Raw genomic sequence first — 26,560 nt, 5'->3', positions numbered from 1 at the left:
GGCTGAGTTCGCAGGCAATCAGGATGGGCGCTGCTGCTAACAAGGTTAAAATCATCTGTTCTGCCAATGTCACCCTCTGCCCACCCTCTAGGCTGTGGTCTGGGTCCCTCAGGATAGCCACAACTTGGGAGGCAGCTACTGCTCCCCTTGCTTTGGGCCATGAGCTGCATTCTGTTTACCTTCACCTTCCTGATACATTCCTTGGGTGCTTTCCTTGTGTGTGCAGGGGCTTTGATCAACTCTGCCTTCCTGGGCCTCAGGGAGAGAGATGGGCTGCCTCCGGGTGCTCATGACCTTTCCAGCAGTAAGCTAACAATGTATGACTCCTGCATTGCCATTGCTGGCTTGAGGTAACCATCCCATTTTCATTTCTATCAGAAATGCCTTTTTCAAATGTCAGCATGTTTGAGAGTTAGGCTTAGATTCTAAACCCAGCAGGCAGAGATGAATGTTGCAGCTGGGGCCTGGGAACCAGGGGCCCTGAGTGGCACCAACTCTACCAGTCCTTACATCTGCAGGCTTAGAGCAGACCAACCAGGTGGGACCAGCCAATAGGAGTTGGGTAACTTTTCCATGTTGGCCAGTGTGCCCCACAGTCTAGCATTTGCACAGTCCCACCCTAGCTTATATACGTGTTCTGCTTCACCCAGTTCAATGGCTCCCTACAGCCTGTAGGACAAAGGTCAGCTTCCCTGTGGCACCCAAAGCCCTCTGGACCCTGGCCTTGCAGAGCTCTGTTTCTGGGGCTGCTCATTTCTCTCTGTCTTGCACCTCATGCAGCAGCTATCACGAGTGATGTGCCGTTCCTTGGCAGTAAACTAGACTGTTCCCTGGGCCATGCTACTTCCTCTGCTTGGATGCCCCTTCCTGGTTTCTTCTGGTTCAACTTCTTCATCTATCAGTGCTGGGTTTAGCTTTACCTCCATCTGAGAACCTGTCTCTGACTTTGAAGGTTGGATGAGCCCAGTCTGCTTCCAACTATCATGGGATGTATAAAGAATGGGAGGTTGTAAAAAGCAGCATCAAGACATCAGAGAGACCAGGGTTCAAATCCTGGCTCTCACATTATTAATCATGTCATTTTGGGCAAATTGTTAGCTTCTCTGGGCTTCAGTTTCACCATATGTAAAATGAGGGTATTAACAGTATTTGCCTTAGAAGATTGTTTTGAGGCCTGGGGAAGTCCATGTCTATAAAGGGCTATAGTGGGTTGAATTGTAGCCCTTTAAAGAAATGTCCACTGGAGACTTTAGAATGTAACCCTATTTGGAATAAAGATTTTTGCAGGTGTAATTAAGGATCTCGAGATGAGATTTCCTTGGATTTAGGATGTGCCCTAAATTCAATGACAGGTTCCTTATACAGAGAGGCAGAGGTAGATTTAAGAAAAAGAGACACAGAAGAAGGTTATGTGAAGATGGAGGCAGAAACTGGAGTGACACAGCCACAATTCAAGAAATGTCTGGAGCCACCAGAAGCGGGAAGAGGCAGGGAAAGATTCTCCTCTAGAGTCTTTGGAGAAAGTGTGACCTTGCTGATATCTTGGTTTGGGACTTCTAGCTTCCAGAACTGTGCGAGAATGAATTTCGATTGTTTTAGGCCATGAAGTTTGTGGTGATTTGTTATGGTAGCCCTAGAGCTGACACAAGTGTACGTAGCATATCATAGATACTCCATGAAAGTGACCTGACGGTATTACATATTGTTTTGATGGCTCTGTGTTAAATTTGCCTTCTTTGAGGTGTGTCTGTCTACCCCATGTCACCTGCCCCCAACATTTCAGCATATGTTTTTCTTAACTTGTGTTTTCAATGCTTAGCACAATGTCTGGCACATAGTAGGTACTCAAGGAATGATTTTGAGCAAGGACATGCTGATGTGGTACTGTCACCTGGAGGGCACTATACTTCCTCTTTGATCATCCTGTGATCACATATCCTGAGGGTTCTCTGCTTGGTCACTGACCTTTTGATGACTTGAACATTTGGGTTCAGTGTTAGTACAGTCTGTGGTGCCCAGTGGCAATGCAGTAACCAGCAGAAGGGTGGGATACCCACTGGTCTCTTAATGGATGAGCACCGGGGGATGCAGCAACAGTGCTGGGCTTATCCACCAACGGGGAGGGTATTGCTCCACGAAGAGAGGCTGGGACCAGGGAAAAGGTGCCAAATGGTAGCTGAGCAGGCTAGTGGGTGTGCATGCTTGATGGATGAGCTTCTGGGGACCAGCTTCAGTGAGTGGCTTGCCATGGTCACATAGATACTTCATGGCATCACAGTGCGACTGTACAGCACTGGGGTTCAGTGGGCTCTGGGGACCAAAACCCTGGGCTCACAGCCCAGGCCGACATGCTCCTGCCTGCACTGTAAGCCCGTGAGGATGGTGATAAAACCACCAACACTAAGACTAGGAATTTGAGGTTTAGAGAAGTTGAATGATTTGACACAGGCTGCTTAGGAAGTGGTAGTGCCAAAATTTAAATCCAGTTCTTGATCATAATGTCTGGGCTTAGCAGGGGAGTAAGTAAGGAGAGGACAGTGGCCTGAAAGAGGATGATTGTGTTATTGATACCTTATATTTTAATTCTACATAGTTTATACATCCCACAATACAATATTACTGTCCTTTAAATGGTCATTGTCTTTTAAAGAAATTAGCACTGTGTTATATGTATCTACATGTTTACCATTTCTGGCAAATTTTTCATTTCTTCTTATATATCTGAGTTTCCACTTAGTATTCTTTCTCTGCAGACTGAAGAACTGTCATAGTTCAGGCTTGCTGCCAATGAATTTTTTTCAGCTTTCCCTTATCTAAAAAGTCTTTATTCTGCCTTCATTTTTGAAAGATATTTTTTCGGCTATGTAGTTCTGGGTTGACAGATTTTTCTCCTTCCAGCATTTTAAAGATGTTAATTTATTTTTTTAAAGTGTTTATTTTACCATGATATTTTGAAGAATATTTTTCTATTAAGATTTGTTTTAAATTTCAGTATTTAAAAAATACTTAATTGGCCGGGCGTGGTGGCTCACGCCTGTAATCCCAGCACTTTGGGAGGCCGAGGCGGGTGGATCACGAGGTCAGGAGATCAAGACCATCCTGGCTAATGTGGTGAAACCCTGTCTCTACTAAAAAATACAAAAAACTAGCTGGGCGTGGTGGCGGGCACCTGTAGTCCCAGCTACTCAGGAGGCTGAGGCAGGAGAATGGTGTAAACCCGGGAGGCGGAGCTTGCAGTGAGCCAAGATCACGCCACTGCACTCTAGCCTGAGTGACAGAGTGAGACTCTGTCTAAAAATAAAAAATTAAAAAAAAAATACTTAATTATCTTTTCACCTCCATTTATTTTCCTGATGTAAAGTCAACTGTCTTTCAAACCATTATTATTCTCAAATCTCCTCCCTTTTATATTAACTGTTAAGATATTATTAATATTAATTGATATAATTAAAAATATTATATATTATGATATATGAAATAATATAATATATAATTATATATATTATAATGTATGTATTTATTATATAATACATAACATATAATATATATTACTATATATTATATATTATATAATAATATAATATAATATATATTTCATAATATTATATATTATGAAAACTCCAGGGTGTTAGAGGTTGGCAATTCAAATATTTTCAAACATCCTGTGGGCCAAACAAAATGGATCTGTGGGCTCAAACATAGCTGCGGGCCCCTAAGCATGACCTGTGCACCCCGTATCCGGCCACTTCCCGGTACACAATGACTGCTGTAACAGAGCTAACCTGGAACGCCATTTCAGCTAAGATGAGGAAGGGCCAGCTAGGGGACCTTGAACTGCTTGGGTGTGACCAGAACAAAGGGTGGGTGGGGTGGGAGAGTATTATGAAGATGGATATATATATATATATAAATAAAATGAAGATACACTTTGTTAACCAATATTATTATTAGTATATCTGGTTGGACTGGTAGCAGAAGCGAACTTTTACTTTCCTTTTCACATCCATCTTTGATTTTGTTCTATGATCCTATATAATTTTAATTAAAACTAAACCTTTAAAAGCTGATATGTCACAAACTATGTGCCAGGCCTGTCATTAGGACTATATGTCCATTTGGGATTAGGATTCACCCTTCGCACCCTTGTGCTGCCTCTTGAGTTGCTACCCTAGGACATTCTGATTGCTTCCTCAATTGACATCTTGCAGCCCTACTATTTATACACTAGGAGATACGAGGTGAACATTCAACCATAAGGATCACTACCACTGGTCTTTGTAATTTTCAATCAGTGACAAAGTATGGTGGCTACACTGCTTTTTGAGGGTACTAGTGGTATCTTTCGAGGTTAAGAAAACCTTTATCCAGAGGTTGCAAGTTAGAACTTCTAGGGCAAATTTTTTCTCCATCCACAATATTTTTTGAAATTTTGAATCTGAACATCTAAATATCTCCAGCTGGCCAATATTCCACAATTCCCTAATTATAACTGTCTTATACTGGCTGGATACACACATATGGGTTTGCAGAATGGTTCCCGAAGACATTTGAGTTGGTCACTCTGGATCCTTGGGTAAAAGCAGACCTGTGGCAATAGGTCTACGTTCTAGAAAGAAACAAAGATAAAGTGGAGTGGGACACATTTGCCTTCTTTCTTCCCAAAGCACAAGCCAGCACCGGCCCCATCATCTCCAGAATCAAGTCCAAGTTGCCTTTGTTTGATTTTAAGACTCTTGGCCTGGTATCAGTCTGCTTCTTAGCCTTACCTGTCAGTACTACACTCTCCTCCTGTACTCACCCACCCCACCCACCCTTTGTTCTGGTCACACCCAAGCAGTTCAAGGTCCCCTAGCTGGCCCTTCCTCATCTTAGCTGAAATGGCGTTCCAGGTTAGCTCTGTTACAGCAGTCATTGTGTACCGGGAAGTGGCCGGATACGGGGTGCACAGGTCATGCTTAGGGGCCCGCAGCTATGTTTGAGCCCACAGATCCATTTTGTTTGGCCCACAGGATGTTTGAAAATATTTGAATTGCCAACCTCTAACACCCTGGAGTTTTCACATAAAATTCTAGATTTTCAGCTTTTCTTAGAAAATGAATGATCTGGCAACACTGGGTCCATATTCCTGTGAAGCCACACACAGGGGCATCTAAGTAGCTACCGTTCCTTTATACAGGGCATGAGCTCTTTCCTGTTTTCACATCTGCCACCCAGCCTGCTCTCTCAAGCACATGCTGACGTGGTCCGCCCCGCAAGCGTGCAGATTTGCACTTTTTGTTTTGGGGAAAGACGAAGGAAAAGCAAGGAAGAAAATTAACCAGGCTTGGTGGCATGTGCCTGTAATCCCAGGTACTTGGGAGGCTGAGGCAGGAGAATCGCTTGAACCCGGGAAGTGGAGGTTGTAGTGAGCTGAGATTGCGCCACTGCACTCCAGCCTGGGCGACAGGGCATGACTCCATCTCAAATAATAATAATAATAATAATAATAATAAGAAGAAGAAGAAGAAGAAGAAGAAAAATAAAAAAAGAAAAGCAAGGAAGCATGATTGATTCTGTCTGCGAGGTGTCTGGGATTATGACAAAGGAAAGGACATTTGAGCTGGAGCACTGGAGATGGTACTTGGTAAACATGAAAGAGACCATGAAACCAGCAAGTCTTTGGCATTATTTGGGATGTCCTTGTGGTGAATGTGAAGGCTGAGGCTTCCATGCTAGAACCTGACTGTAGCCCTCGTCTTTCTCATTTTCACATGCATATCAAATACCAAGTCTCATTGAATAATTGCTAAGAATCTCTTCTAGTCCATCCCTTGTTCTCTCTCCTGTAGCACCATCCTAGTTCAGGACCACATTAGTTCCACCTGGAGGACTTGTGCTCATTCCTCAGGGCCTTGCTAATCTAAGTGTGGCTGCAAGACTAGTGACATCAGCACCTAGGGCCTCCCTTAGACAGGTAAGACCTCAGGCCTCACCCTAGACCTACTGACTAGGAATCTGCATATTAACAAGATCTCCAGTTGACGCCTATGCACATTCAATTTTGAGAAGCATTTCTCTAGAGCAGTGGTTTTTGACCTCGTCTGTGCATTACAATCACCTGGGGAGGATTAAAAAATTCTTTAGTTTCTGGCAGCACCCAAACCAATTAAATCCAATCTCTAGGGGTGGGACCCAGTCATTGGAGTTTATTAAAACTCTCCAGGTGATTCCAATTTGCAGAAAATCAGTGCTTTAGGACACAGGTTCTCAAAACTGGCTGCCCATTAGACTCACCTGGAGATCTTTTGCAACTTCCTAAAACCAAGCCACATCCCAGGTCAATTAAATCAATGTCTGGGGCCAGTCAGACACAGGCATCTACATTGGTGACATTTCCCAGGCGATTGTAGAATGCAGCCAGAATTGAGATCCAGTGTTTTGGGACTCTGCTCAGGAATCTCTCATTTCTGGAGACCCCCTCACAATATGTCCCCTACTCCAATGATGCCCACCCTCCATGGTGCCCTATGCGTACTGCACCATCTCTCTAATTATCTATTACGTACCTGCCTTCCTCTACCCCATCTGGTTGGGAGCTCCTGGAGAACAGGGACTATGTTTTATGTTTCTTTGTTTTTCTTATGCCTTGCACAATGCCTGACATTTACAATATACTCAGCAAGAGGTTATTAATTTCTTATTGCTTTTATTATTATTCCAATCCTGAGAGCTGTGTAAGGCAAATAAATCTCGGGACCCCAAAATCACTAAGTCAGGGGAAAAGTCAAACTAGGAACTATGTCAGACAAACCTGCCTCCCATTTTATTCCTAAATAAGATAGCTACAAAGTTAAGAAGCTACATACCTCCTTCACAATTTGTCCACAAGGAAATTCCTTGTGGACAAAGGACAGACAGAACTCAAAGTCATCCCTGCTGAGGCTCACCTGAGACAAATGCGTATCTGATTGCTTCCTCTGCCTTATTTTTAATGTAATAATGCAGATTCATTGACCCAGACTAAATGGTGTATTCAGTGGAAGGCTGATCAAGGACTCAAAAGAATGCAACCTTTTGTCTCTTACGTACTTCTAACCTGAAAGACCCCACTTCGAGTTGTCCTGTCCTGCCTTATCGGACAGAGCCAATGTTCATCTTACACGTATTGATGTCTCATGTCTCTCTAAACTGTAAAAAAGCAAGTATGGCCAGGTGCAGTGGCTCACACCTGTAATCCCAGCACTTTGGGAGGCCGATGTGGGTGGATCATGAGGTCAGGAGTTTGAGACCAGCATGGCCGACGTGATGAAACCCAGTCTCTACCAAAAATACAAAAATTCACTGGGCATGGTGGCATGCACCTGTAGTCCCAGCTACTCGGGAGGCTGAGGCAGGGGAATCGCTTGAACCCAGGAGGTCTCCACCAGGAGGTCTTCCGGTTGCAGTGAACCGGAATCATGCCACTACACTCCAGCCTGGGCAACCGAGCAAGACCTGTCTCAAAAAAAAAAAAAAAAAAAAAAAGGCAAGCTGTACCTTGACCACCTTGGGCACATGTCTTCAGGACCTCCTGTGTCACAAGTGCGTCCTTAACCCTGGCAAAATAAACTTTCTTAATTGTTGGAGACCTGTCTCTAATATTTTGAGTTAACAGACCCTATGGTCAGAGTTGTAGTAAGGAAAGCTCACCCTGGTGCAGGGGACGCTGGATGATGGCAAAGTCTGGAGGCAGCAGAGCAGCTAGGAGGCTGTTGCAATGGTCTAGGTAGAAGGTGATGAACAACTGAACGAGTGTGGTGGCAAATGAGGACATCAGGCAGAAGCCCAACGGCAAGGGCATCATGAGGTAGAATGAGTAGAATATGAGTTTGCTGGGCTGCTATAATGTATCATGTCACAGTTCTGGAGGCTAGAAGTCCATGATCAAGATGCGGCAGGGTTGGTTCCTTCTGAGAGCTGTGCGGATGAATCTGTTCCATGCCTCTCTTCTAACTTCTGGTGGTTTGCTGGCAATCTTTGGTGTTCCTTGACTTGTGGCACATCACTCTGCCTTCATCTTTCCATGGTGTTTTCTCTCTCTCTCTCTTTCTCTCTGTGTGTGTGTGTGTGTGTGTGTGCGTATGTCAAAATTTCCTCGTTTTATAAGGACACTGGTCAAATTGGATTAGGGCTTCCTCACTCCAGTATGACTCTCATCTTGTTACCAGCAGAAGTTATCCAAGTCACCAACGGTGAATCCGTAAGGGTCTGCAGCAACCTTGATCCTTGCCTCTTCAGAAGAAATAATTTGAGGGACATGAGGCAGAAGAAGAGATGGAGGCAAGTTTTAGAGCAGGAGTGAAAGTGTATTAAAAGCTTCAGAGCAGGAATGAAAAGGAAGTCAAGTGCACTTGGAAGAGGGCCAAGCAGACATCTTGGAGGTCAAGGGCAGCGTGTGGCCTTTGACTTAGGGTTTTATACATTGGCGTATTTCTTGGTCCTACGTCCCTTTTCTTTGATCCTTCCCTTAGGGTGACCTGCTCACATGAGTCATGGCCTGCTAGCGCTTGAGAGGTAAGCATGCGCAGTGTGTTGACCGGAGTCGCAAGCATCCTCTCCTGAGGCCTTCTTCCCTTTTCTGCTGGAATGGCCCCGGAAGGTCATCCTCTGCCATTTTGCCTCATAGTGCACATGCTCGAGCCCAAGCCCAATTCCTGAGATCTTATTAAGAAGCTGCCAGCCGGGCATGGTGGTTCATGCCTGTAATCCCAGCACTTTGGGAGGCCGAGGCAAGCAGATCAAGAGGTCAGGAGTTCGAGACCAGCCTGACCAATATGGTGAGACCCCCCCCCCCATCTCTACTAAAAATACAAAAATTAGCTGGGTGTGGTGGCATGCGCCTATAATCCCAGCTACTCAGGAGGCTGAGGCAGGAGAATCACTTGAACCCGGGAGGCGGAGGTAGTGGTGAGCCGAGATCATGCCGAGCTGAGATTGCGCCACTGCACTCCAGCCTGGGAGACAGAGCAAGACTCCGTCTCGGGAGAGGAAAAAAAAAAAAAAAGAAGTTGCTGATCACCAATTTCAGCTGTTTTCTATCTACAGGGAAATTGCCTTTGCCTGGCGCTGGCTGTCACGGTGTGACAACTGCCTGACCATCACCTGGTGGCCGCCTGACTTTCCCGTTGGGCTGTGGGTGGGGGGAGCCCTCTTCTGTCCCGCTCATGCCTAACTAGCTACCTTCTGTAACAACCTTAGCTAATTCATTTGCCACAAACTTATTTCCAAATAAGGTCACATTCTGAAGTACTGGGGCTTAGGATTTCAACCTATGAAGGGCAGGGGCACCATTCAACCCCATATCAGCAGGTATGGAGTTTTTTTTGTGTGTGAACTGTGTCATGTGCAAGCACTTGAACTTCAGGAATTTTGGCTTTTCCATTTTAGAGATAAGTCACATTTTTTGCTCTGAGATCAACACGCTCGTTTCTAAGCTTTTGTCAAAATCATAACTTATGAAAAGCAACTCTGGGGATGTTGACAAAACTGGAAAAACAGATACCTTGAGCCAACTGGAGATCAATATGAGCCACGCAGAAGCTTGAGAAACTCAGGTGAACAAAAACATAAATAATTGGTCTTGGTTGTTCATTCACCAGTTATCAATTTCACTACTTTGAGCTGATGATTTTGGCAGACTTAATGCCCTGGGATTTCACAAGTGAATGTTCATAGGTGATTGAGAAGCATAGAAACTATTTTCAATAACTGTATACTTGCTCACAACAGACTGCAGGATTTAGATTCCCTTTCTCTTCCCTCCTCTCTCCCTCCTTCCCTCCCTGCCTCTCTCTACGTCCTTTTCAGGCACAACTGTTAGTACAGGGCTTTACTTGTTAATTGTTCTTTTGTGATTTTGTTTGTGGCAATTAAATGCAGTGAAGGTTTGGTAATTAGCTGCTGTAATTAGAAACACCTTCGGGTTAGGAAGGTGTTTCCTTTTCATCACTTTAGGAGCTATAGCACTCCCTTCAAAACGCCTGCACTTGGCTGTGGGGGGAGGGAGGGAGTGAGCAGCTGCACACCATTCACGGTAGAGCCGGCTTTCTGTTAACAACAACACCTTGCATCCCGCCTTCAGAATTCTCCCTTGCAGCTGCAAGCAGAACTGAGAAGTGTGCAGGGCTGCTCTTGCAGTTAATAACTCCCAGATCTCCTGCAGGCCCCTCGGTGCACACATCTATGCTGGAATCTGGACAGCGTTATCCTGGACAATTCAATCCCTGCCAGAAAGGTATCGCCTCCCCGAAGATTGTCTGTCTGCCTTTCTTCCTATTTTGGGCTAAAGGGACTTTCAGGAATTATATATGTACATATTTCATGTTTCACAATGGGAACACTTGTATCTCACGTCAAAACGAAAGTTAAAGAAAAATGAAAAACCTCATGAATTGTCCTTTTAAAAATTCTCTGTTTCCTGAAAAACAAAAACAAACAAAACACCAAAACAAAAAACTCTCAGGCTTGAAATAAAACCCTGGTGAAGACCTCCAGCTGGGAGTACTTGCTGCCTGATCTCCTGGCTGAGGGAAAGGGAAGTTGTGTTTCTAATTCATTGTTACCAGAGGCTGAGCTTCTGGGAAGAAAGAAATGCATCTGAAAACTTGTTATTTTCCTCTTCTCCTTTTCCTGGTCTTGACTCCTTTTTCTTCTGCATTGTTAGTTTGGCAGCTTCAGATTTCAGACTGACTAAGGGAGCTTGCTCAAGGGCTAAGAGGAGTTGGAGGGTGCTCTTTCTGGGTTTAGATCTGTAGGTACCTGCTGGACTCTGACACCCCTAAAACCAGCGAGAGAAAAGAGGAGACAGGGGCCCAGTACCCAGGCCCTGCTGGGAGCTGTCCTCAGACCGGTGTGCACTCAGAAGTCCAGATTCACTGGGTAGCGATGGGGGGTTCTCAAGTTTCCCCAGAAGTACCCTGAACACCCCAAACAAGTAAATGCCTCACCCTCACGTCACCTTTCCTGCCCTCCCCCGAGATCTGAGGAGGGGGACAGTCTTTTAAGTGGTTCCATTCAGGTATGACATTTACAATCTTTAACTTTTAGAATATTTTTTAACTTATTAGAAATTCATGGGCCAGGCGCGGTGGCTCACACCTGTAATCCCAGCACTTTGGGAGGCCGAGGCAGGCAGATCACGAGGTCAGGAGATCGAGACCATCCTGGCTAACACGGTGAAACCCCATCTCTACTAAAAATACAAAAAATTAGCTGGGCGAGGTGGCGGACACCTGTAGTCCCAGCTAGTCGGGAGGCGGAGGCAGGAGAATGGTGTGAACTCGGAAGGCGGAGCTTGCAGTGAGCTGAGATCGCGCCACTGCACTCCAGCCTGGGCGACAGAGTGAAACTCTTGTCTCAGGAAAAAAAAAAAAAAAAAAAAAAAAAAAAAAAAAAAAAATTCTTGTGAGTTTGGTATTCTACTCCATAGTATACCGACTTTGGTGCTAGGAGAAAGATGACATTTTCTCCACCAGATCTGTGATGAAAATGGATGCTCCCGTGTGGGTGGTGCATGTCTATTACAACCTGGTGGGGGAACAGGTAGGTGGGTGGAGCTGATAACCTGCTGCTGACAAAGGTCGGTTGGAGGAAGGAAACAAATGCCTCCAAATTCTCATCAGATTGTAGCTGCCTCAATGGCTTGTCAGCCCTTGGAGTGACAGCTGCCTCAGTTGCTCCTGTTGCTGACGTCCGGTTTCCAGAGGACAGGGCTTGGTAGGCTCTTGCCTGCCCCACACCCTCAGGGTGCTGTCGACCCCCTTTTCCAGATGTGGAGCTGTGCTTCTCAACTTACAACCTGACTTCACAGCCAGGACACAGCCTGTCTGTCTGGGGCTTTGCTTTTGTCTTTCTTCCTTCACTCTGAGTTTGGGAACAGGGATCTTGAACTCGAAGAACTCCCTTGCCACGCCACTGAACACAGAGGCCAGAGGCAGTGTGCTCCTGATGTTAGTGTGCCAGGAAATCTAAATGTGCTGTGGCGATGTAAGTCCCCTAGCGGCAAAGGGAGATGATCACAAATTTGGGAAGAGTAGCTTGCTCATGGTGCATGGTCCCTAAATCTCTTACAATCCAGAGAGCTTGAATGAAAATACAACTAGCATGGACAGCCCCTCTTCTTCCCTCCCAGGCTTCCTTCCATGCAGTGATGTGATGCGTGGGAGGGGGGTTCACCATGAACTCACGGACACCTGGTTAACTTACCTTGATCACAACAAAACCAGGGGGAGAAAGGCACTGTGCCAGGAATTCCTCAGCAAGCAAGCTTAATGCAATCCCATTTTCTCCACAGTCAGACTTTCCTCCTAGGAAGATGCCTTGGGTTCGCCCAAGCTGTATCGGAAACTCAGTTCCTCTCTCTTGCTTGCTCTAAAATTGCTTCTTCCTGGAGACATATTCTTGCTGAGTTATGTTCTTCAAATTATTTTCCCTCAGCTCACTTCATTCTACCCAAAATATCACGTACAAGATATTTCCAAACACACGTCTATTTCCAGTGCCACATAGAAGATATTCTTCTCAAACATCATATTTAACCTAAAACTTCCTTCTTATTTTAATGTAATGCATTTTCACCCTTAATCACTACTATGCATTGACTGGCGTGGTGCAGAACTCTGGGATAAGGGCTGAAACACCAAGGGCATTGTTTTGTTGTTGCTCAAAGTTCAATCCAGCCTCTGTCACTGCTGATGAGTGAAACAGAGGCTCTCGGAACCTCAGTCACCACAGCAGAAACCTGAGGAGGAAACTCCCTTCACAGAGATGTTGGAAGGATTAGGTGAAGATGTCTGCTATTTTTAGCATGATATGTTATATACAAAGTCCTAAGCAATTTAAGTTTTCCTATTTTCTTTGAAGGAGCAAGCTTGCTAAATGGATAAAGCTCCCAATAATATTTTGGTTTGGGATAGAAACACATTGAAACCAATAGTTTAGGGACCCAGCACATTTTGTACAATATATGGATATGGATTTTCTCCTTATTTGCTAAAAACCTCTCTGTGATCACTGTTGTTGGATCTTAGTCTTTATGAAATATACAAAGGACCTTCTGTTGAGTATTGAAAAACATACGTGATCTATCTGCAGGCTGGAAAACTTCCTTCAAAAACGGAAATGTCTTTGGGATTAGCAGCAGAAGGTTTCCTTTCTCTTATCTCTCGGTTGGAAAATTTTTCTTTTATTTTAAAAACATTTGTGTTTTTTATTTCCATAGGTTTTTGGGGAACAGATGGTGATTGGTTACATGAGTAAGTTCTTTAGTGGTGATGTGTGAGATTTTGGTGCACCTATCATCTGAGCAGTACACACTGCACCCTATTTGTAGTCTTTTATCCCTCACCCACTTCCCACCCTTTCCCCCATGAGTTCCCAAAGTTGCCTGTGTCATTCTTATGCCTTTGCATCCTCATAGCTTAGCTCCCACTTATGAGTGAGAACATATGATGCACCTAGCACTTAAGCCCTCATGACTGAATTTGTGATCTGGAAATTTTATTCTCAGTTGGCAGCACTGACCATTTGGCCTAGGTTCAATAAAGGGTAACGTAGCCACTCTCTTACTGCAGCTACAACAAAGACTCAAAAAAGAAAGTAGAAGGGTTATTTACCAAATGACAGAAATTTACAAAAAAGAAGGGTGAAGTATGGGTGGGGTGACCAGTTGTCTCAAATTGACTAGCGCTGTCCTGGATTTTATCTTTTTGTTTGATTATTTTGGGGTAATAGTTTAGATTTCCTATCAGAAGATTAAGAGGCCTGGAACAAAAGTGATTTGTAAATTTGTTGGTGGGTTGTAAGTAGGGGAAGAATTGGAAAAATAAATGGTGGTTATCATCTTAGAATTCTTAAAAGAAAAAAAAAAAGAAAAACATATCTGATCTAGATGTGAAAGCAAACACAGCCCTTGAATTCAATATCAAAGACTGATATATAACATTTGCATTGTCCCCCTCGAGGGTCTGATAGACCAACCCTTTGCCCAACTTTAGCCACTATTTCCATAAGTCTAGAATCCTCTCTTTCATCCAGTCTTGATTCCCCTCTAGAGATCTTACTGGACTTATACTCAAATTAGAAAATTGTTGGGAGGATGAAATGAGAGAATGCTTAGCTGGCATATAGGAGTTATCAACACATGTAGCTCTGATTACTTCTGTAACGTGCTATAGGAAAGTGAAGAAAGCAGATGTTGAGTATGTTAAATATATGTTAGGCTCTGATTGACTTTCCTGGCTCTCAATTGGGGATGATTCTTTCCCAAGAGACACTTGGCAATGTCTGGAGATGTTTTGATCCTCATGACTAGGGCTGGCAGGGAGGGCGTTTCTGGGTGGGCTACTGGCATCTAGTTGTTAGAGGTTGTTGCTAAACATCCTGCAATGCACAGGACGCCCCCACAACAGAGAATTCTCCAGTCCCAGGGTGCAGAGGTGGGGAAACCCTGCCTTAGATGGATCTTGACTTTGTTAGGCTCTGTGTATGAGGGGAAGATTTGCTTTCTTCAGTAAGTTAGAATAGTGACTAAAAGTTCTAGGTTTTGCAAAGGTGTCTATTCATGACCTCTCAAGAAAATAACATAGGACTTAATAAAAGCTACTTTGATCTTAGCATCCTGGCATTTTAAAAATTACAATGGTGAGGCCTGGCATGGTGGCTCATGCCTGTAATTCCAGCACTTTGGGAGGCTGAGGTGGGTGGATCACGAGGTCAGGAGATCAAGATTATCCTGGCTAACACGGTGAAACCCCATCTCTACTAAAAACACAACAAACTAGCCGGGCGTGGTGGCAGGCACCTGTAGTCCCAGCTGCTTGGGAGGCTGAGGCAGGAGAATGGTGTGAACCCGGGAGGTGGAACTTGCAGTGAGCCGAGATTGCACCATTGCACTGCAGCCTGGGTGACAGAGTGGGACTCTGTCTCAATTCAATAGGAGAAGGGAGGGGAGGGGAGGGGAGGGGAGGGGAGGATGAGTTTTAATTCTTTAATGAAAACAAGTTATTGCTAAAAAGTCTGATGTGTTTGCTGTGAACCTAAAACTGCTCTAAAAATAAAGGCTTTTTTTTTTTTTTAAGTGAACCGAAAGTGATTGTGACCAACAGAAGTTTGTGATTTATCTGTGACTCTTTTCTAAGTGAAAAGTTATAGTCAAATAAGTTCCAGGAATAAAACTTGTTTCAAATAAGATTATTTAAATATTTCACGTTTCCTAATCACTAGATTAAACAATAAAAATCAGATCTTTCATATCTAATAATTTTTAGTCATATTATTTGATACTTCTAATCACAGAGATATTGAATGTTTCTAGTTTCTGTGAACATAATTTTGGTGAATTCCTTTTCTTTTGTATTTTAAAATTCTTGTATACATTTTGGGGGCATATTTGGTGTTTCAATACATGTATATACAATGTGTAATGATCTCATCAGAGTAATTGAGATATCCATCACCTCAAACATTTATCTTTTCCATGTGCTGGACACATTACAAATCTTGTCTTCTAGCTATTTTGAAATATACAGTAAATTACAGTTAACTAACAGTTATAGCTAATGAAAATTATAATGATAAATTTAAAAGAAAAAAATTAATTGTGATTTAATCAGGTATGGAAATAAACCCCACAGCTATCATGCTGTTCAAGGATCGCTAATCTTTAATATCTAAGACAAACTAAGCTTCTGTATTCTTTTTTTCTCTTTCTTTGAGACAGGGTCTCGCTCTGTCACCCAGGCTGGAGTGCAATGGTGCGATCCTGGCTTAATGCAACCTCGATCCCCTGGGCTCAAGCAATCCTCTGAACTCAGCCTCCTAAGTACTTGGAACCACAGGTGTCCACCAGCATACCCAGCTCATTTTTTAAGTTTTTTGTAGAGACGGAGTTTCACTGTGTTGCCCAGGCTGATCTCAAATTCCTCGGCTCAAGTGATTCTCCTGTCTTGGCCCCCCAAAGTGCTGGGATTATGTGCATGAGCTACCATGCCTGACCTAAGATTCTGTATTCTTAATCCTTTTGCTACACCCCCTCATGGTTCTGCACTTTTTATTTTGTTGGTCACTTAACCACCTTGGGCCTCAGTTTACTCATCAGAGCAATGAGATTTCAGACAAAAAACCTTCCTAGTTGCTCACAACACCAAGATTCTATGCTCTTGTAAAGAATGGTTAGGCCGGGTGCGGTCGCTCAAGCCTGTAATCCCAGCACTTTGGGAGGCCGAGACGGGCGGATCACGAGGTCAGGAGATCGAGACCATCCTGGCTAACACGGTGAAACCCCGTCTCTACTAAAAAATACAAAAAACTAGCCAGGCGAGGTGGCGGGCCCCTGTAGTCCCAGCTACTCGTGAGGCTGAGGCAGGAGAATGGCGTAAACCCGGGAGGCGGAGCTTGCAGTGAGCTGAGATCTGGCCACTGCACTCCAGCCTGGGTGACAGAGCGAGACTCTGTCCCAAAAAAAAAAAAAAAAAAAAAGAATGGTTAAGTGTGTATGTGTAGCTGAGTTATGGGGGAGACCTTTTGAGTAGGGGTTACTATCCAGGGTCTTGTTGAGACATGAATATACTGGGTACTTATCGCCCTAGGAATTACATGTCTGGAATTCAAGGGGACCTCAAGGCCACTAAGTCCTTTTTTTGCTTCTCCTAAACATCTGTCTTCTCCAGGACTTTCTCTTTTCCTTTGTTTTCCTGGTGTGTGTTGCAATTGATTGGGGACTGTTGGCCTGAGGGCCCTGCTTCCTGAGACTCTGCCCAGGCAGGCTGTGAGGCGCCTGGGCCCCATCTTGACCCCAGGGATCCTTATGCTGGGAGCTGGGGTAGCTTTGGAGGCCTTGGCTATCAGCAGAGATGACTCCTGACCTAGACCCTTGAATGAGCTTGTTCCCCTGTGAAGTATGGAGGTAAGTGGAGTTGGAGCTCCTCAGGGGTACCTAATAACCTATCTATGATAACTCAGAGAAGACAGCTATGTTGGAGTGTTGAAATTCTAGCCCTTGTGAACTGCACCTACTGGTATGCATGCCCTTACTTACGTAGTTTCTTTTCACATTGCTCTAGGCTTGGCCAAAGAAATTGCTTTGGTCAATGGGACATTAGTAAACATAATACAGGCTGAAGTTTGATTAAACTCTTGAGTTTAGGCCTTGCCCTCTTGGAATTCTAAAATGATGCAAAGAGAAACCCAGGAAACAGCATCAATAGCCAGGCAGGTGAGCCTGGTCATACTAGACCATCCCACGCCAGCTGAGCTATCAGATGACTGCGGACATGAATGTCCCTAGCCAAGACAGCAAAAGAACAGCTCAGCTGAGCCCAGCCCCAAATTACTGACCCACAAAACATAGCTCCTATTATGGGAGCCACAATAAATGCCTTGGGTGGTTTGCTGTAACGAAATTGGTAACTAATATGAGCTGACTGCTATTTAGCCATTTGCTTATGAGATCTGAATGACTGAGAAAGTCAGCTCAGCCCTGTCACCCTCCCCCTGGCAGTGCCTCTTGTTTGCTGTCTTTACATGCTTCTGTGCTCTCAGAATGCCCTGTGCCCATTGCTCCTTATACTGCATCAATTTGTTCATTCATTTGTCTGTGACCTGAGCACCTTTTCAGTTGAGTATCTCCAGGGCTCAGGACAGAGACTTGTAAAATGTTGGTGCCCAGTGGACACATGGAGAAAGAGGGTATGAAGCCTGGCCATTCGTTCATGTTATAGAAAACCTTGAAGCCTTCCCAAGGCACCAGCTTGCTATGCAGCTGATGGGCCACCAAGGCAAGGCGTGGGAGTATTCTGCAGCTAGTCATATCAGCCTGTCAGGACCCTCTTAACTCTGCTCCTCACCCAACTGCCATCCTGCCTCAGTGTCCACCAGCTCTTAACTTTAAAGTCTTTGAAATGTACATCCTGAGCTGGGGGATGGTACAGAAAGGAGCCCCTGGCTCAGTTCATGGTCCTTTCTGATGACCTGCCGTTTGGCTTCTCACTTGGGACCTTTCTGCAGCAGAGCCCTGGCTCCATCCTCTTTCTCTGCCCCATCCTATTCCCTGTTGCTCTCTCTCCTGGCCTCTGAGATTTGGTGAGGGATTGTTTAGGTACAAAGTCCATTGGTGGCCGCATTAAGTGACTTAATTATGAGAAGAGGAGCGATGTGGAATGAGGGACAAGGTGAAAGCTGTGTGCCCAAAGACTCAGTCCTTTTTCATGTCTCTGTTTTGTGTTTTTCTTCTCTGCCATGACAAAAGGCTTATTCTTGTTAAGTTGCTTTATTTGAATATGAGCCTAAAATAATATCACTAAAAAAAATTATCACTTTGGAAAAAGATTCCAAAGAAAGGTTCAAACTCATAAATGGCCATAGAATTGTTCTAATGTTTTATATTGGAACTGCACACTTTGGCATTTGTCTCTGAAGAAGGCACTTGTTTTACATTCAGCCAGGCTGAAAATGTCTGGAAGCTGATGGAATCCTTCTGGAACATCAAAGGATGAGAAATCTGGCTTCATTTATACTAACATCATCTATTATCTTTTCTTCAGATTTTAAGTTTATAAAAATCTCATGAATTAATGATCTCTCTGAGGGTATGAGAAATTTTCATGGATAATTCAGCTGAAGAAGGCAGTAATTTACACACATGCACACGTGAATAATTCCAACAAAGTAAGCCAAGCCAAACAAATGTGTTTTGTTTCATACCTTGAAGTTCTTTGATTTGAGGTTCGTAGAACTATAAGGAAGACAGAATGTTTTAAATGTGTTTTTCAAAGAAGAGTCTTCTCTTTTAAACCAATTCTAATTCAATTCTGTTAGAATTTTAATTGTTCCTTGAATCTTTAAGGAGACTGGGTTTACCATTATTCATTTGAACCCGGGTTCAAAAGGGTTCTGTTGATTAAAATAACAATTTTCATCACATAAATTAGAACATTTACTAGCCAGAGCTATCATTTATCAAACATTACTGTAAGCTCTGTAAGCTCAGCATAGGCTAAGCACTTCAAATACATGGTTTTATTTAGTCATCCCAATAATTTGACTAAGTACGTATTAATATCCTCTTCTCAGAGATAAGGAATCAGGATGAGAGGTTCAGCAATTTGCCCAGGGTCACTTAGAAAGCAGGAGCAGAGCTAGGATTTATAACCAGCTTGCATGAACCCAAAGTTCATTCTTTTAACTCCTGTTGCCTTTGAACATTACTGTTGATAATCTTTGGAAAATGTGTCATCTCCTCTGGCAAGGGACAAATGTGCAGTTTAAGGAATAGGCATCAGGCTTTCAGAAGAACTGACTTTTAAGTTTTAGACTTGTTCTTCTCTGTCCTTGTGTGAGACCCATGAAGTAATGCTGCTTTGACATCTGTGGCAGAGAAAGGGCCCTTCCATGGTACAGGATGCTCCCTGGGAAGCAGCTGCTTAGCCCGGGATGCTACTTAGTTTCACCTATAAGTGGAAATGATGTTGGCGGCACCTAGGCAGAGGTGGCTAAGCAGTGCATGTGTCTTCCTTACCTACCCTTGGGGAGGTGACACCCCAGGAGAGCTGGACATTGCCTGTGGGTAAAGGGTAGAGCCTCCTGTCCTCCAAACCTCCCTCCAGGCCTTCCTCCTCCACTCCAACCAGAACCAACACACTAAAGTGTTAAGTGAGTGAGAGCTACATTTTTATTGTTAAGCCATTGCTTAATTGTTATACAGCAGTTAGCGTTACACTAACCAAAAATATAGCATCCTTTAACTTCCCTTTAAGAGAAGTGAGTGGATTGAACAGCTGAAAAGAGGGTGATGTGCCTCTTTACCAGAGGGGATTTCCCAGTTATGCAGTTACTGAGTCCTGTGCTGATGGTCACACATTTAGAATATGGGCCTGGGGGGATGAGAGAAGAGGGCAGGTAGGTGCTGAAGGTGAGGCTTGGGGGAGAAACTGAGGCTGAGAATGTTCTGTTTTCTCTTTAGCCCAGGAGGTACATTTTCAATTATAGGAAACTTTAAGGAGATGGTGGTAGATAACTTCAGAGAAAGAAAAATGTGAACCAACATGGATGTCTTTAAAATGAGTGAGCAGGCTGGGTGGATCACCTGAGGTCGGGAGTTCAAGACCAGCCTGACCAACATGGAGAAACCTGTCTCTACTAAAAATACAAAACTAGCTCCTCGGGAGGCTGAGGCAGGACAATCACTTGAACCTGGGAGGCAGAACTTGCAGTGGGCCAAGATCGTGCCATTGCACTCCAGCCTGGGCAACAAGAGCGAAACTCCATCTCAAGAAGAAGAAAAAAAAAAAAAAAAAAAAAAATGAGCGAGCAGAAGTTCCCTGAATGAACACCTTTCTGAGGCGATTTAACTTGATGGCTAATCACGTTAAGACAAGACACATTTATCTTTGTGTCTTCAAATCCTCGGGTCCTCTTCTGCAAAGAAAAAGATTAAAAGCACATCTTTTTTTTTCCTCTTCTGTAAAGTAAGTCTCATGTTACATCCCTTATTTGTAGCTTTTCAAGGCACTAAGATGATTGAATATTGATTTGGTTAAAAAGGGAGAACAGCTCTTTCTGTTTAAACCCTGCAGTTCATCCTCCTGCTGTTCCCCACATCACTTCTATGCACTTTCTGAAAATCAGTTTAATTAAAAATGTCATGCATGGTTTATTGAATTTCATCTGAAGAATAAATGATAACAAAAATTGTTTGGTCTTATAACCAAGTAAATAGATATTTGGGTACTTGGTGTGGGGATAAATAAAACTAATTGTTTAAACCTCGGTTAATGAGAACATACTGTTTTGCCAGTGCAGTGTTGGAAAAGAAAGCATCTTTATTTGATAATGGAAAATATTAAGAATTACTTAAAGCACTTTGTTGAAGTAACTGTATGAGAGCTACATGTTTCTTGTGGGTAGCCATTACTCTTTATAATAATTGTTTTAATACCAGAGCTGTTTCAGAGAATAATAACAGAAGTATACCTTTTACTATTGTTATCAGAAAGGAGTCCTGATTGAGACACCAAAAGAGGGTTCTTGGACCTCGTGCAAGAAAGAATTTGGGGCAAGTCCATAGAGTAAAGTGAAAGCAAGTTTATTAAGAAAGTAAAAGAAAGGGGCTGGGTGCGGTGGCTCACACCTGTAATCCCAGCACTTTGGGAGGCTGAAGCAGGTAGATCATGAGGCCAGGAGTTTGAGACCAGCCTGGCCAAGGTGGTGAAACCCCATCTCTACTAAAGATACAAAAAAAAAAAAAAAAAAAAAAAAAGCCGGGCGTACTGGCAGTCGTCTGTAATCCCAGCTACTCGGGAGGCTGAGGCAGACAATTGCTTGAACCCGGGAGGCGGAGGTTGCAGTGAGCGAGATCACGCCTTTCCACTCCAGCCTGGGTGACAGAGCGAGGCTCTATCTCAAAAACAAACAAACAAACAAAAAAAACAAAAGAATAAAAGAATGGCTACTCCAGGCCGGGTGCGGTGGCTTACGCCTGTAATCCCAGCACTTTGGGAGGCCAAGGCAGGTGGATCATGAGGTCAGGAGATCAAGACCATCCTGGCTAACATGGTGAAACACCATCTCTACTAAAAATACAAAAAAAGTTAGCCGGGCGAGGTGGCAGACACCTGTAGTCCCAGCTACTCTGGAGGCTGAGGCAGGAGAATGGTGTGAACCCGGGAGGCAGAGGTTGCAGTGAGCTGAGATTGTGCCACTGCACTCCAGCCTGGGCGACAGAGCGAGACTCTGTCTCAAAAAAAAAAAAAAAAAAAAAAAGTCTGCAAACATTGACAAATGTCTTCTGTAGGGCAAAGTTGCTCTAAAGCAGTGCTGTAGTAATATAACATGAGCCACATATGTAATTAAAAATTTTTTTGTTGCCACATAAAAAAATAAAGTTAAACAGGTGAAATTCAAGCAATGTATTTAATATTTAAAATAATTTCAGCTACAATTATAAATTATTGAGGTATTTTACATTCACTTTTGTGTACAAAGTCTCTGAAATCTAGTCAGTATTGTATACTTCAAGCATATCTCAGCTCTCACTAGCCATGTTTCAAGTGTTCAATAGCCACATGTGGTTAAAGCAACCACATTAGACAGAAAAGCTCTAAAGCCACCAACACAGGGACTTACCATGCCTTTTGTCTTACAGTTGAGTCCATAAATGTCCTTTTTTTTTTTTTTTTTTTTTAAGGACAATTTTGGTGTGATTGTCTGTTCCTATTCCTTCCGGCTGAAAGTATCCTAATATAAGCCTATATGGGTGTTTCTGATAATTAAGGTGTTAAAAACCTCTAGTGGACATCTTTGCTAGCATTTCTTCCTTATACAAATATCATTGTCTAATAGTGGCAGTAGCACTCCTTGTGTGGCTCTAAGGAGTTGCTTCTGTTAAGACAGCAGGAACACCTGCTTGCAGGCCCAGTGCTTGCAGACATGGCTATGGCTTCTTCATGAAGGCTTTTCTTGTCCATGAGCCGTGCTTGATTCTCATTGCATTTTCTTGAGTCTTTTGGTCATGAACTTTATTGTCTGACTGCTAAGCGCTGGCCTCCCTCTTCCCCATATGCAGTAGTTCTTTGCTTGTGAGTGCATACCTTGGGCTAAGCATGTTTCAGGGTGACAGGAATAGTAGAGGCAAAGGAGAGATGGGTCTGTCATCAAGGTGAGTGAGCAGAATCAAGGCACCTTTCTTGACTGCATATGGGAATTGCAGTAAAACCAAAGGAGGGCATTCTTGCAGAATTGTCAAAATCAGAAACTAACAGAAATTTACAAGGAAGTTGTTTCAGGAGATATTTTTTTCCAGATGCAGCAGGCTTGCTAATTGAAAACATTTGGGTCTTGAAACCCAGGTTTTTACTCTGAGAACGAGAAATGTTAGAAAATCCCATAGTATGATCCTCTTTCCCATTTTGTGGATGAAAAAACTAAATTATAGAGAAGTTAGAAAATGAGCCCAAGTCTATGCAGTGTTAGTAATACATTGAGGAACATAACCTGTTCTCCTGGCTAACCAAATATTTCTGCCTCAAAGTGCTGCCTCCTGTATATTTTTGTTTGTTTGTTTTGAGATAGAGTCTCACTCTGTCACCCAGGCTGGAGTGCAGTGGTGCTATCTCAGCTTACTACAGTCTCCACCTCCCAGGTTCAAGCAATTCTCCCTGCCTCAGCCTCTCAAGTAGCTGGGGTTACAGGTATGTGCTACTACGCCTGGCTAATTTTTGTAGTTTTAGTAGAGATGGGGTTTCACCGTGTTGGCCAGGCTGGTCTTAAACTCCTGATCTCAGGTGATCCACCCACCTCGGCCTCCCAAAGCACTGGGATTATAGGCATGAGCCACCACACTTGGCCACCTGCTTCCTATATTTATTTAGAGTTTATTCAAATAAATTCCACACATCCCTTACCCAAGTGTTTTTATCTTTAGTTACTTAAACATTTTCTTTTGAAATATATTTGGATATACATAAAAGTTGCAAAAACAGTGCAGAGAACCTCCATGTACCCTCCACCCAGCTTCCTCAATAATAAGATATTGCATAGTCCGGGCTGGGCGTGGTGGCTTGTGCCTGTAATCCCAGCATTTTGGGAGGCCGAGGTGGGCAGATCATGAGGTCAGGAGATCGAGACCATCCTGGCTAATATGGTGAAACCCCATCTCTACTAAAAATACAAAAACAATTAGCCAGACATGGTGGTGGGCGCCTGTAGTCCCAGCTACTCGGGAGGCTGAGGCAGAAGAACTGCTTGAATCTGGGAGGTGGAGGTTGCAGTGAGCCAGGATTGCACCATTGCACTCTAGCCTGGGTGACAGAGTGAGACTCTTTCTCAAAACAAACAAACAAACAAACAAAAAACCGCTCCTTCTGGCTTTAGGCAGAATTGAGAAGCACGAGAAAGCTGTCCTTGTTGGCTGGCTCCTGCTTTTTGGTTCTCCTCTTGTCCCCTGACCCCACATAGGGATTCCTTTGTGCCTTCTCTTCTTCCTTCTTTGCCCCTCCTCTCCCAGGTTTCAAGGCTTCAATCAGACAGGCTCTTTTCTATGCAAGTCATTTAGACCCTTTCCTCTGTCAGGTGAGGCTGGATTAATGAGACAAGTGAATCCCTCAATTTTGAAATAAATTTGGCAGATTATCCCCAAGACATGCTGTCACTGTCACCCACTCCTTACTTTTCTTTAGGAATGAAGTCATTACAGCCTGACAGTGAATGGTGGGTATTTCTGGGATGCTGTGGGAGGCATACGGATGATATTCTTTTCATTTGAATTATGTAAAATACCTCTAGTTATTAATGGATGCCAATTGGTCAGGTTTCTCCTGCTGATGGTTCTGTTGGATGTCTAGGATGTGTGTGTGTGTGTTTACTGGGTGGTCCTGGGTGGTGGGGAGGCAACTAGATGCTTTATGAGAAGTATAATGAGACTGTTTATCTTTAGTTTCCATATTCAGGAGAAGTTGTCTGTTTCAAGTTAAAGGATAAATGCTCAGGTCAAGCTAATCCCAATCATTTTCTCTTATTTTTTTCTGGGGCATTCTATTTGAGTTCAATCATCATTCCTTTTGAATTCATTCTGTTTTATTAAAAAGAAAATGCTTATAACTCTTCAGTCCTTATTGGGGAAGATTTTCCTCCAGGCATGAAGAGGGGCTGAGGGTAAGGTGGTTGAAGTAGAAAGATCAGCACCATCTCACGGCCCAGAAGCACTGAGGGACAAGAAATGGCCTCCCTGGCTTTATCCTAACTCCTGAATAAACTTTTCTTAGGGTCTTTGTGTGTTTGCTTGAACTGGAATTCCAGCTCTGCCATTGCCCCTGCCCCCAGAGCACAGGGAGAATGGAAAGGCAGTGAATGATAGAGCTGCTTCTTAGGGCAGATTCTAATTTCTTTCTGTGAAGGCTGCCCTGAAATTCAAAGAAGCATTATTATTTCATCCAATTTAAAACCCTGCCTGATGCTGAATGGGCAAGAACCTAATTTCACCTTTGGAGGCAAATGGGAAGCTTTTTGTGCTGAAAGAAAGAAGAAAAGAGGATTCTGGAGGATAATTGAATGAAAATCCCTTTAAGGTGCCAGAAAACTTCGCCCTTCCAAAAGGGATGAAACGAGGTCAAAATATATTTGTTAAAAGTGTGGGGCTTGAAAGCCTTAATTATTTCTCGGGAAAGTCGTGTCTTTTAAAGACTTAAACAAAAGATTCAAGAAGGTAGAAGCTGGGAGAAATCGCCCATGGCTTTAGAAAAGGTGAAGCCCAAAGGAAAGCAATTACTGGTTAACAATGGTATATTAACAACGATTATTCTTCCAGATTGGAGGACCCTGCACTGGGGTTGGGGTGTGATTTAGGAAGATTGCCTGGTGGTCCTGCCCAGGTCTTTGCACAAGAAGATGCAGGATGGAGGAGTGACACCGTCAGACATGACTGAACAGGCTGGAAGGGAAGCTGGGTTGGCTGATTAAGGAAGGGAAGAAATCATCCTTATTTCATATATTCTACAGAAAATATTATTTCTCTTGGGGCAGAATGGTGGGCTGCTGTAGTGAATGCTGTCTGGATTTAGACAGATGTGTATTCTTAATCTCCAATCCCTTACTAGCCTCAACACCTTAGGCACAGTCCTTTATCCTCCTCTTCCTCATCTGTAAAATGGGGAAAATATTCCCTCCCATAGATGGTGAAAATTAAATCTGGGCCTGATATACAACAGGTGCTCCATAGGTGTGGGTTCTCTGGATCTCTTGTTCCTCCTGTGCTTGATTTGATTTCTTGACAGGTTCCCAGTGGCATTTTAGGTGCTTGCTTTTGAATTTTCTGTGTCACAGTGAAGTTTACTCCCAGTGCTCCGTTTGGCCATCTGCTAGTGATTGCCAGGGGCAGTCACACTCTCTTCATCTCTTCCTCCAGACCCAGGGCTACCTCTGCACCAGCTTCCCTTGGGGGAGTTTCCAAGTAGCAGAGGATCCAGAATCACTCCTAAGATTAACAAAATAGCTGGGCGCGGTGGCTCATGACTTTAATCCAAGGCGGAGGCCAAGGCGGGCAGATCATGAGGTCAAGAGATTGAGACCATCCTGGCCAACATGGTGACACCATGTCTCTACTAAAAATACAAAAAATTAGCTGGGTGTGGTGGCACACACCTGTCGTCCCAGACTCAGGAGGCTGAGGCAGGAGAATCACTTGAACCCAGGAGGTATAGGTTGCAGTGAGTCACTATCGTTCTACTGCACTCCAGGCTGGTGATAGAGCAAGACTCCGTCTCAAAAAAAAAAAAAAAAAAAAAAAAGTAACAAAATATTGGAAAGGGCTTGCATTCCTGCCTCCTTCATGTTCACTGAGTTGCAGGCAGTATTTCCCTCTGTCCTGCAGAGGAGGTGCAGGTGAGTTGGCTAAAACAATCCATTTTGCCCCTTTGGATTGTTTTGTGTCATGCAAACTTCCCCTGGACTGTTTCAGTTTGCATATTTATTCTGTTTTGAGATTCAACCAAGAGCTCTTCCTGGTTCCCCATCAATCGCTTTTCCTAGCAGGAACTGATAGTCCAGCATAAAC

At 43.7% G+C, this 26,560-nt stretch overlaps 1 long non-coding RNA gene across 1 annotated transcript in view; it reads left to right on the top strand.

Moving 5' to 3' along the window:
- LOC103886039 overlaps positions 1–26,560 on the top strand; it is a 107,937-nt gene that overhangs the window by 61,871 nt on the left and 19,506 nt on the right. The window lies entirely within an intron of this gene.

This window comes from Papio anubis, chromosome 7 (assembly GCF_008728515.1).
Source record: "Papio anubis isolate 15944 chromosome 7, Panubis1.0, whole genome shotgun sequence".
NCBI classification, from domain to species: Eukaryota; Metazoa; Chordata; class Mammalia; order Primates; family Cercopithecidae; genus Papio; species Papio anubis.
Note: the sequence above shows the minus strand (reverse complement) of the source record. Positions and strands in the feature narration are given on the sequence as shown.